The sequence below is a fragment of the Myotis davidii genome, unplaced genomic scaffold (assembly GCF_000327345.1).
Source record: "Myotis davidii unplaced genomic scaffold, ASM32734v1 scaffold147, whole genome shotgun sequence".
Taxonomy (NCBI): domain Eukaryota; kingdom Metazoa; phylum Chordata; class Mammalia; order Chiroptera; family Vespertilionidae; genus Myotis; species Myotis davidii.
Genome location: NW_006383010.1, coordinates 3,052,949 through 3,064,992, shown reverse-complemented (window position 1 = coordinate 3,064,992; position 12,044 = coordinate 3,052,949).

Here is a 12,044-nt window from a genome sequence, read left to right as displayed (position 1 = left end):
AAAGAGAAATCTTGAACATACATCTACCTTTCAGACCTTCGGCATGGTGGTGGTGGTGGTGCTGCTGGTGGTGGGATGCGGCTGGCTACTAGAGGGACTGTTTTCTGTCCTGTTTGACTCTACCAGCGGTTCTCAACCTGTGGGTCGCGACCCCTGAACATACATCCTGCATATTAGATATTTACATTACGATTCATAACAGTAGCAAAATTATAGTTATGAAGTAGCAATGAAAATAATTTTATGGTTGGGGGTCACCACAACATGAGGAACTGTATTAAAGGGTGGCGGCATTAGGAAGGTTGATAACCACTGCTACAGTGAAAGGATGGAAAAAATTATTCCATTCAAGTAATACCCAAAAGATTAGGGATGGTCATACTCATATCGGAACAAAATAGACTTTAAGTAAAAAACTCTCACTAGACACAAAGAAGGCTATTACATAATGATAAAAGGATCAATTCATCATATGATAGAGCAATTACAAAAAATATATAGGACCCAACATTAGAGCACCCAAATATAAGGAGCAAACGATGACAGAACTTAAGAGAGAAATGGACAGCAACGTAATATAGTGCTGTGCCTCTAATGATGTCATTTAGTGATTTCATCATTGTGTGAACGTCATGGAGTATACTTGCACAAACCTAGGTAGTATAGCCTACCACACGCCTAGGCTATATGATATAGCTTATTGCTTCTAAACTAATACAGCATATTACTATGCAAACAATACGTGATTAAATGAAACACAAGAGAAAATGATGCAATCAAGAGATGTCGTAAACACTAAATGTGTGAGGCTGCTGCTGGTATAACATGCCACACTGTATTACAGGAAACATTTTTTTATAGGTAGAAAAAGTGTACCCTAAAATAACAACCAAAATTATAGTAAATACACACAAGCTAGTAACATAGTTATTTATTATCATTACCAGCTGTCATGTAGTGTACATAATTGTATTTGCTATACTTTTATACAACTCACAGTACAGTAGGTTTGTTTATATCAGTGTCACCACAAACAGGTCATATGTATTGTACTATGGCATCATGACATCACTAAACAACAGGAATTTTTCAGCTCCATTATAAACTATGGGACCAATGTCATATATGCAGTTTGTGGTTGACCAAATGTCATTGTGCAGCGCATGACTATAACAGTGGGAGATTTCAGTAACCCACTCTCAATAATAAATAAAACAACCAGACAGAGATCAATCTTGAAAGAGTACTTGAACAACAGAATAAACCACATGAACCTAACAAACATATACAAAACATTTAAACATTTGTATCCAGGAACATTATACAGGATAGATCACATTTTCAATCACCAAAAAAGTCTTAACAAATTTAATAAGATTGAAACTATACCAAATTTTTTTCAACCATAAGGAAATCAAACTAAAAATCAATAGCAGGAGAGAAACTAAAACATTTACAAATATGTGGAAATTAAATAGCTCACTCCTGAACAACCAATGGGTTATAGAGAAATCAAAAAGGAAATTAGAAAATATATTGAGAAAAACAAAGCCCAAAATATCACATACCAAAACTTAAGAGGTGCAACAAAAGTAGTACTAAAAAATAAGTTTATAGTGGTAAATACCTGTATTAAAAAAGGAGAAAGATCTCAAATAGTAACCTCATTTTACACCTCAGGTAAATAGAAAAAGAAGAATAAACAAAACCACAAGTTAGTAAAAGGAAGATTAGAAAACAAATGAAATAAGACTAGAAAAACAATAGAAAAAAATCAACTAAACTAAGAGTTATTTTTTTAATAAAGATTAACAAAATTGCCCCCTTCAGGTGGCTTAGTCATTTTGATCGTTGTCCCGTACACCAAAAAGGCTGTGGGTTTGATTCCCAGTCAGGGTATATACCTAGATTGTGGATTCCATCACCAGTTGGGGTGCATGCATTAATACCTAGGAACATATAACCTATAATGACTGAATCATGATGAAATAGAAAGTCTGAACAGACCTATAACTAATACCGAAATTGAATCAATAAGGAAAAATCTCCCAACAAAGAAAAGCCCAGGACCAGATAGCTTCACTGGAGAATTCTATCAAACAATTAAAGAAGAGTAATAATATTATCCTATATAGTAGGGTATATAAGATATATATCTATAAATAGCACATATATCTATAAATATTATCTATAAATAGCACTATACACGCTCTTCATAATAATGCAAATACTTATTATTTATTTAGCCAAAGTTATGATATAACTATATTCAGAGGCTGGAGAAACAAAAAGTGAATGAGAAAGATGTAGAGTGACACCAGCTAAATTTTCATTTTCCATAGTAGCAAGTAAATGTGCTATAATAACTAAAACTGAAAAACCATAACATTAAGTATGTTATTGAAAGGACACAGGGAAAAAACAAAGGAAATAGCCAAAAATCTCCAAAGAAGTTGCTTCTGGAAAAAGGAAAATGGGTTGGGATGAGGTAGACAGTTGCTGCCATTCAATAACATAATCTGGAACTCCTGAACTACGAGTATGTGCCTGTGTTATTTTGTTTTTAAAAATAATTATAATAACAGGGCACTCATATTACTAAAAGATGAATTGGATTCATAGATATTTTCTACCGAAGATAATAAAACATTTGAGTGCAGCACTGTCAAGCTTTGGCCCAGTTTAAAGGAAATAAATAAGACACGAACTTCCTGAAAAAAGTAAATAAAGAGAAATGTTTCTGCATTTTCTACCAGACAGAGAGCTCTTCTGGCCCGGTACTGCCTTTTCTGTGGAAGGAAAAGTTATTCCAAGCTGAGTGCTAAAGTCAAAAGCTGCAGCCCCATGCCTGCTGTTTTCAATTAGCGTGCCAGTCCCAATGGCATGTCCGGCAGACTCTAGCAGACAGTGTTTTATTAGGGGTTGGTCATCTCCTCCTCGGAGCCACGTGAACAGCCTGCGGTTCAACATGCTTCCCTTGACCTTTGCGTCCCTCTGGAGTTGTGTGACCACTGGAAGCTGAAACCACAGCTGTCTGCCACTTGACTCCCAAAGCTCAGTCTCCTCTGCTCTTTCCCCTGGGGACAGAGTGGAAAAGCAAGTGGATGGAGAGAAAGTTGTGCATTGAACGAGCAGTGGCCTGGACGAGGTGTAGAAGGTGGCCCTGGGAAAGTAAGCAGAGGTCAAGTGGAAATTCTGCTCCTCTCAGCCAACAGGCCCGTTCTGGGCTGGAGGGGAGCGACGCTGGGTCCAGAGGAGGGCAAGTGGACTGGACCCTGAAGAAGAGCGTGCAGACCTGGAATTTAGCCTAAAGAAGAGACGGTTGAGGGTCGTTTAAAAAGGAACTCTGGAGCAGGAAATGTCATTATATTAGGAATGAGGACCAGATGTTCTCGATCTCATCAGAGCACAGAGCAGGGAGGGGAAAAAAATGACCTTATAGAATAAGGCAGAATTTCATGACGGTTGTTAAACACTGGAATGGGATGTCCATGGAGGCTGAGGAATTCTCCATAAAAATAAGACCTTTGTCTTATATGAACATTTGGGTGTAGCTTTGCTTAAAGCAGACGGGATTAAGGAAACCTGCCTGGGAAGTCGGTCCTTGAGCTCTTTTGTAGCAGAGCCCTTCAGGCAAACAAGGTAAAAGACCTCTTGCAAGTCCCCCTGATAGTCACCCCCTGGACCCCCCATGATAAGAACCCGAATAAGCACTACAGAGTTAAGTGTTGTTCTTCTTCCTCTTCTCTTTTCAGTTCCCCACATGTGTTTATAAACATATCAATTACAATGATACCAGGTCAACAGTCCCTCCATTTCTCCTTTTCACCCAGGGATTTGTTCTATTTTTGTGTTAGACAGGAGTTTATTAACCAAGATAAATGTCACTTGATGCCCTACTCCTTGAGATGGGCTGAAAAATCTGTTTGGGCATTTTTAAATATTCAACAAGATGACAGCTGATAGAGTAATTTACAAGTTAGAATGAGTTTTTGTTTCTTTTTATTGCTTTACTGATATATGTGACAAAATTGGAAGGAATATAACGTGTACATTGTGGTTATTTTATATAGTATACATTGTTATAGAATTCCCACCATCTAGTTAATTAACACATCCATCACCTCACATTTTTATCTTTTTTTTTTTCTTTTTGGTGAGCACATTTAAATTCTACTCCCTTAGCAAATTTCAATGATACAATACAGTGTTATCCTATATAATAAAGAGGTAATATGCAAATTAACCATCATGCCCTCACAAGATGGCTGCCTGCAACCAGGCCAGCAGGGGGGTTAGTGAGGGATAACCAAATGATTGAACAAGCAGGCTGTATGGAGTGACAGGCTGGCAGGGGTTTAGTGAGGGACGACCAAACAACTGAACAGCAGGCTGCGTGGGGCGACCAGGCCAGCGGGGGGACCGTGAGGGGTGACCAGGCCAGCAGGAGGCGCAATTGAGGGCAATCAGGAAAGCAGGTGGAGAAGTTGGGGGTAACCAGGCAGGCTGGGGGCGGGGGCAGTAAGAGGTGAATATGTCCGACTGCCGGGTTAGGCAGTCGGACATCCCTTGAGGAGTCCCGGATTGGAGAGGGTGAAGGCTGGGCTGAGGGGACCCCTCCCCCCCTGCACAAATTTTGTGCACCGGGCCTCTAGTCAACTATAGCCACCATGTTTTACATTAGATCCTTAGACCTTATTCACCTAATAATTGGACATTTCACCAACCTCTCCCTATTTTCCCCAACCCCCACTCCATGGCAACCACTTTTCTATTCTCTGTTTCTATGAGTTTATTTCTTTAAATTCCACACATAATGATACCATGCAGTATGAGTCTTTCTTTATCTAGCTTATTTTACTTAGCATATTGCCCTAAGGATCATTCATGTTGTCGCAAATGACAGGATTTTCTTTCCAGTGACTGAATAACATTTATATATATAAATATTTATCCATTGATGGGCGCATAGGTTATTTCCATATCTTAGCCATTGTACATAATGCTGCAATGAACATGGGAGTGCAGATATCTCTTTGATATTATGTTTTCATTTTCTTTGGATATTTACCCAGTTATGTGCTTGCTGGATCATATGCTACTATTTTTGTGGAGGAACATCCATACTGTTTTCCACAGTGGCTGCACCAATTTACATTCCCAGCAACTGTGCAGGAGGAGTCCCTTTTCTCCACGTACTTGAGAACATTTGTTATCTCTTGTCGTTTTTATGATAGGCATTCTAACAGGGGTGAAGTTATAACTCATTGTGAGATATGTGGTTTTGATTTGTATTTCCCTGATGATTAGTGATGTTGAACACCTTTTCATTTACCTGTTGGTCATTTATATGTCTTCTTTGAAAAAATGTCTATTTAGTTTCTCTGCCTATATTTTCAAGCAGATTTTGTTATTTTGTTTGTTTGTTTTTGCTATTAAGTTGCATGAGTTCTTTGTTTAGATATTAGCCACTTATTGATATATGACTTACAAATATTTTCTCCAATTTTGTAGATTACCTTTCATCTTGATAGATACCTTTCTATCTTTTTTTTTTGAGCAGAAGCTTTTTCCTTTTATTTTTTAAAAATGAGATTACAGTATGATCTAAATTTTTAATTCTTCCATTTATTCTAACCCTTAGTTAATAAGTAGTTTTATAAGTAGGTCCTATAAAACATTTATTTACCTATAAGATGGAAATGCCCACAGGATCTGTAGGTCATCTCACAGAAATGTCAACAAGCAAACCAATAATATGGCCTCTGCAATCTGTAGTTAGAATAAGGAGTTTTCAATTTATATTTCCTATGCTCCAAATTAAAGCTAACGCTTTAATTAGTAAATGATCATGAAAAAAAAGGACTGATAGCTAATTACCACTAATTACTCCACTGTTGGCTGATTAATGAGTTCAGTAGCCATGCATTTTGATCATGTAAACTCATCTGTGTATCTTTAATCAACTAAATTACATTTAGTTGTTTAATTATATGGCATAATTTTAAAATATTATTTGACAAAAAACTGTTATACAAAGAAAAGCAAAGTCTACAAATGTATAAACTAAATGAATATGTGTAGGTTGTTTACAACTATCTTCTGACTGAATAACGGCTAAAGCTTCTTACCGCAATGACAGCTTTTTGGCGCTCATCTTTCACGTGGTTACACAACGCAGAATGATTCTCCTTACTTATCAAATCATTTTTTAAAAGGAAGTAAGTAAGCAACATTTCTACCTGTTTTATTCATCCTTCCTCTCCCGAAAGACTGAATTTAAAGCTATCTCATGAGATGCCTGGCTGCCCTCCTGGCTAGTAGGCAGTAAAAAGAAAGAGGAGATGAGGTTAGAACAAGGAGTGTGAACAGATAATGTCATATTATTTGTGTCATGGATCACAGGGATTAAAGAATAATGGATGCCAATAACTATTTTCTTACAGAACCAGGTGTGCTGCCCACAAAGTATATGATCAGTCCCAGAAGCAAAAACAAAAGACAAGGCACCCTGAGTGTTCCTTTAAGTCAATACCAAACTAAGTGCTGAATATCTGTTTGCAGTTGACCTGTATTTAATCAGAACTAATAGTAGCTGGACTCTGAAAGTGCCTAAATTATTTTGAATATTTTTTCATAAGAAGAATAGCTAAAAATAAAAACAAAATTACTCATAAATTTTTATAAATCTGTGATTTTTATCAGAAGTTTCCACTGACTTAGCTTCAATGAAAGAAGAAAGCAATTCTCTAACAAGCTTACTTCTTTAAATACTATATTTAGGCCTGATTATTTAAATTATTTATCTTCCTTTTATAAGATATTTTTTATTGATTTCAGTGAGGAAGGGAGAGGGAGAGAGGTAGAAATATTAATAATGAGAGAGAATCATTGATCGGCTGCCTCCTGCATGCCCCACACTGGGGATCGAGTCCGCAACCCAGGCATGTGCCTGACTGGGAATTGAACCATGGCCTCCTGGCTCGTAGGTGGATACTCAACCACTGAGCCACACTGGCCGGGCTTCTCTTCCTTTTTTAAACTGCGCCCATTTATTTTCTAAGTTTTGCAGGTAGGTAGGTATAATTTTATAATCCTTTCATTTTATTTTAATAATTTCATTTGACAACTTTTAATCATTTATCACTATTTGAAAAGTTAGCTGTTTTTAGATAAATAGAACTATAAAAAACTGTATTATCAAACATGAAATAGGTGAAACTTCCTTCTTGAGCTTAAATTAATAACACTGACCATGCTCACAATGGCTTTCAAATCACTTGATAATTTGGGGTAAATTTTTGGCTGATGAGACTGTTATGTTGTGATGAAGTTTCTAAGACTTTTGACTCTAAAATCAGTTAAATTTGGGATTTTTGTAAGGTTCTGTTTTCCCAGACTGAAATAAAAAACCGTATTTGCATGTTTTGAATATTTTTCTGGTTTACTTTATGGTATTAAAATACCATTATATACAGAATTAACCAACAGATTTTTAAAAAAGATTATTTTTCTGAACATGTTTAACAAATCTCCAGGTAGTTTCAAAATATTTTAAATTGACATTTGGATTTTCCCATAATTTATGTGTAATTCCATTAGTGGTCTTGTTCAGTGCTACTTCCGTTGAAGGACAGCGATGTGCTCAAGATTTGTCTCTGAACTTTAAAGGCAGTTTGGGAAATTAGATTAAACTCTTGATTACTTAGGGATTGATTAATGCTAGTTTGTGGAGGCAAACACAGAGACCACACATTTGTGATGTTTTATAATTTCTACAAATTATCAAAACATCTACATTTTTTAAGTCATTGGCTGTCTGAAGCTGAGAGTAACAAATGGGCCCTATTTTCTGTAACAAGATGCTCTGTTGACAGTGCTCACTGTTGAAAGGTGGGAGGGTGGCTCTTTGGCCTCCCTCATGTTGCCTTCCATGTGGAGGAGTCTCAATAGTGTGACACCCTTAGCTTCTCCATTCCTCATTTATTTCTCCTCTAGGAGATAAAAGATTCCAATAAATGCGTGAATCTAGAAAATTTATGGTTTGTATATATTAGCTTCTTTCTCTTCCCATTCTCTTTTTGGGATAAGGTGTCCAGCACTACTTGTACCTTTGCAGATAAGTTTAGCTAATTCTGAGAATCGGTATTAGGAAGTCTAATTGCCCACACATTTAAGGCATGTTATTTTGTTTGTTGGTTTGTTTGCTTGTTAATCCTCACCTGAGGATATTTTTCCATTGATTTTTTAGAGAGAGTTGAAGGGAGGAAGAGAGACAGGGAAACATCGATATGAGAGAGACACATCGATTGGTTGCCTCCTGCACACACCCAGCCAGGGCCAGGGATGGAGCCTGCAACCAAGGTACATGTCCTTGACTAGAACCAAACCTAGGACCCTTCAGTCTATGGGATGACACTCTATCCACTGAGCCAAACCAGCTAGGTTGAGCCATATACTTCTTTATCAGCTTTGTTGAGTTATTTTGCTCTCCGTTGGTCCTGCTCTTTTGTACTGTCTTTCAGTTTATGAACCAATCACTGTAGAGATTCACTCCTGGCCAACACTGTACTCCTGGCCAACAACCTAGCATTCATGCATTTCATACAACAAATGTTTATGAAGCCTTTGCTACATGCTGAGTACTGTGTTAGATGCTGGTGATGGTGAAAGGACAGGTTGAGCCCCTGCTCTAAAGGAATTGCATCCAATCTCTGAGTGAATTACAGGGTCGCCACCCATCCCAGGCAAAGGCTACCATTGTGGCTGTGAAGCTGTAGAACTTAAGTAAAAAAGGAAAGGAAGCTTGAACTCTTAATTCTGCTTAACTCAGCTCCTATTCCAGTAATTGACAAAGGATAGATGCATACGAATGTAAACAGTTCAGTTCAGACTATTTAACAGTCAACATTTGGATGTTATTTATGAAAAAAAAATAATTAAAAATTTACTGTCTTTGAATTAAATTTGTATTTTTTTACATGTTTAAATGATGTATGCAGACTAGAGTATTTGCTCTCAAATGTTGGACATGCCCTAAATATTTTTTAATTAAATCTATTTGACTACATTTGCTTTCATTGTAATTTGTCTGTCTGCCTGTATGCCCTTTCCTCATCCATGTTGTTATTGGAATAATGGGGAATTAACCGTGCTATGCCCGTTTCTTAGTCCACTCACTGGGTATTTGATAACTGATCACGTTAGGAATCCATACCTCATTTACAACTCCATCTCCAAAATGTATTTCCCTCTGCCTTTTCATTGGATATTCTTGAATAGCCTTACAGAATTCAGGGGCGAAAAATGAAGGGAGAAAGGATGAATCCTGGAACTTTCCTTATAGTAGGCCTAGAACTGTGCAAAAAGAATGTCTTTGGAAAATATACTGCTAAGTCAGCTGGGGGAAAGGAATGGAGACCTTTTCAAAACCCACCCAGTGTTCCTTCCACCTGGAACCCACATCATCATCTCGCCTGAGACCCAGCCTGCTTCAAATTCCTCTTTCTCTCTTCATCTATTGCCAGGCCACAGTCTGCCCAGGCCTAAGTCTGTCACCCCTAATAAGCTGCATGACGTCAGTGTACGGGGATGGATTTTTGCTTTCTCAGAGATACTCTGTTCCAAGAAGCATAATGCCTTTTTATTAATTTTTGAACAGTAAATGTATGTACTGTTCCTAGGACATGCCAAAATAGTTTAAAAATGACATTATGGAAAATCATTAGCCAAGCCCTTTGCAACTTTTAAAGATAGAATTTAAATGCTGTTGCAGGCATTCTCATAAAAACAATCTTTATCTGTTTCTGACTATGACTGATTTTTACTCTGCTAGGAAAATCTCGGGGTGGAAATTTCCTGAACTGACAGCGGGTCATGCTAAATTAGAGCCACCACTCTTGGGAGGTGGCAGGCGTTAAAGAATGTGACTGGATTTATTTCTCATTAGTTATGAATCCATAAAAGCATTGAACAGTACCTTTCTAGTTTCCCAGTTTTAAAAATAGAGGATCAGTTTTTCCATTCAGCTTCTCACAGCAGGATGAGAGCAAAAGACACCGAAAACAAAGCTTCAACACGCTGGCAGCATGTGCCAGAATTTATTTTTTCCCCCAAAAGAAGAAAGTTGTCTTTTTCTTTAAGTTTTTTCCAAGTCTGTGTTATCTTTTCCATGGCACGTGATTGGGATATCAAAAGCAGATATATTGTACTCTATAGATGGAGCGCTAACATTTAAGCCTAATTGAAACGCACACAGAATTTCACTGGAGAGGTGATTCATGTAGGCTGCTCCACAGACCATCTGTGCCTACCCGCCATCCCCCAATTTAATTTTTGCAAGAAAACTAAGCTCTTCCTTTTTCCTTATAGACATATTTTATTCACCATTCACATTAGTAGACACCTTAGAGAGAAGATTTTAATATGACAAGATGACAATCACTTAACCCCATATTTGAGAGGAGGCCAGGAATTAAAGGTAAAGGGGACTTTGGTTCTTTGTAATGACTCCCATTCCTTTCTCCGCTTGAAGTCAGAGTATTTTCCCCTGAGGCTTCTATGCCCTGGCAGGTATATTCGGCACTAGCTGCCTCCCTCTCAAAAGGAGAAGCTGTCTCTGCTCCTGTCCTGACAGCACCCTCAACTCGTTTTTTCTCATCTCTTCTTTTGATATTAACCCTACGCCCAAATCCAATGTAATTGTAAATCAGCTACAGAGACTCTAATGCTGCTAACAAACCACTCAAACGTGGTTGGATATGTCTCTCCTAGAAATATTCAGGAAAGGTTAAACGGTATTCAGAGTTATTAGCAAATTTAACATTTCAAGATGCAATCCTATGATCCCAATTTTCCAAAGAGTATGCTTATATCCTGACCCACTCATTTATTTATTTTATGTACTTTTTCATTCAACAAGCATTCTTGGAGAATCGATTAAATGTTGTACACTGATCTTGACATCATGAATACATCAATGAACAAGATAAACAAAATCCTTGCCCTTATGAGCCTTACATTCTAGTAAGTGAAACAGATGACAGACTTGCAAATAAGTATTCTCAGATTGTGATAAGTTCTCTTAAGAAATAAATGTCTTTAAAATTACTTGTTTCAAGAATGTCAAAAAGCAGGTTTTGTTTGTGCCGTTTTTTTTTTCATTCCAATCCATCACTTTCAAACTCCTTTGATATCCATGCTCATATAAAAACGTTTAAGTCGTGATATGCTATAGAAGATAAAGGAATAGATACGCGCTGGACAGACATGGGTTCATCATTGGCTTGACCATTTACTAGTTACATTATCTTAAAAATTAACTTAGGCACTTTGAACATCCCTTTCCCTATTTATGAATATGGGGGAAATAGAAGTAATACTAGTAAAAGGATAAAATGAGATGAGATGTGAAATAGTTACCTTTGTTGCTAGTTGTCCATCTGCATCGCCCCCCACCCACTACCATATACCCCTTCGCGGTTTCATTCTCCCTTCCTTTACCTAACTCTGCGGCAGGAGGTTGACTGCCACGGACTACATCTTCTTGTTTTCCTTCTTGATAAGTCAAAGCAGTGGAAACGATGGCTGGAGTTTGAAGGGTACGAGGAGAGAGAAGTCAGATTGTTCTTTCCCTGAGGCTTCTATGCTTTGGCAGGTATACTCAGCACTAGCTGCATCCCTTCAAGTCCAAAGCTTCAGCCACAAGTCCAGCTCTTTCTGAGATGAAAGAATATAGGTTTTTCCTTAACCATTTGGTCTCAGGAGTTGTGTTTTCCCGCTGATGTTAGTCTGTGCGTGCCTCGCTATCCCTTTACCCCCTCCCCCCTGCTACACACACATACACATTCATAAGTAACCCTTTGTTAAAAATCTCTTTATTTGAACCACCTGGGGACATTTTTGTTTCTAATAGGGATTCTGACGGAGACAGTACTAGACACCAAGGATAGCCACACAAAGTATATCTTCAATATGATATTCTAGAACTGGTTTGTTAACATATTTGATAAACACGTGGTCTTTCTGAAGGAAAATTAGAGATG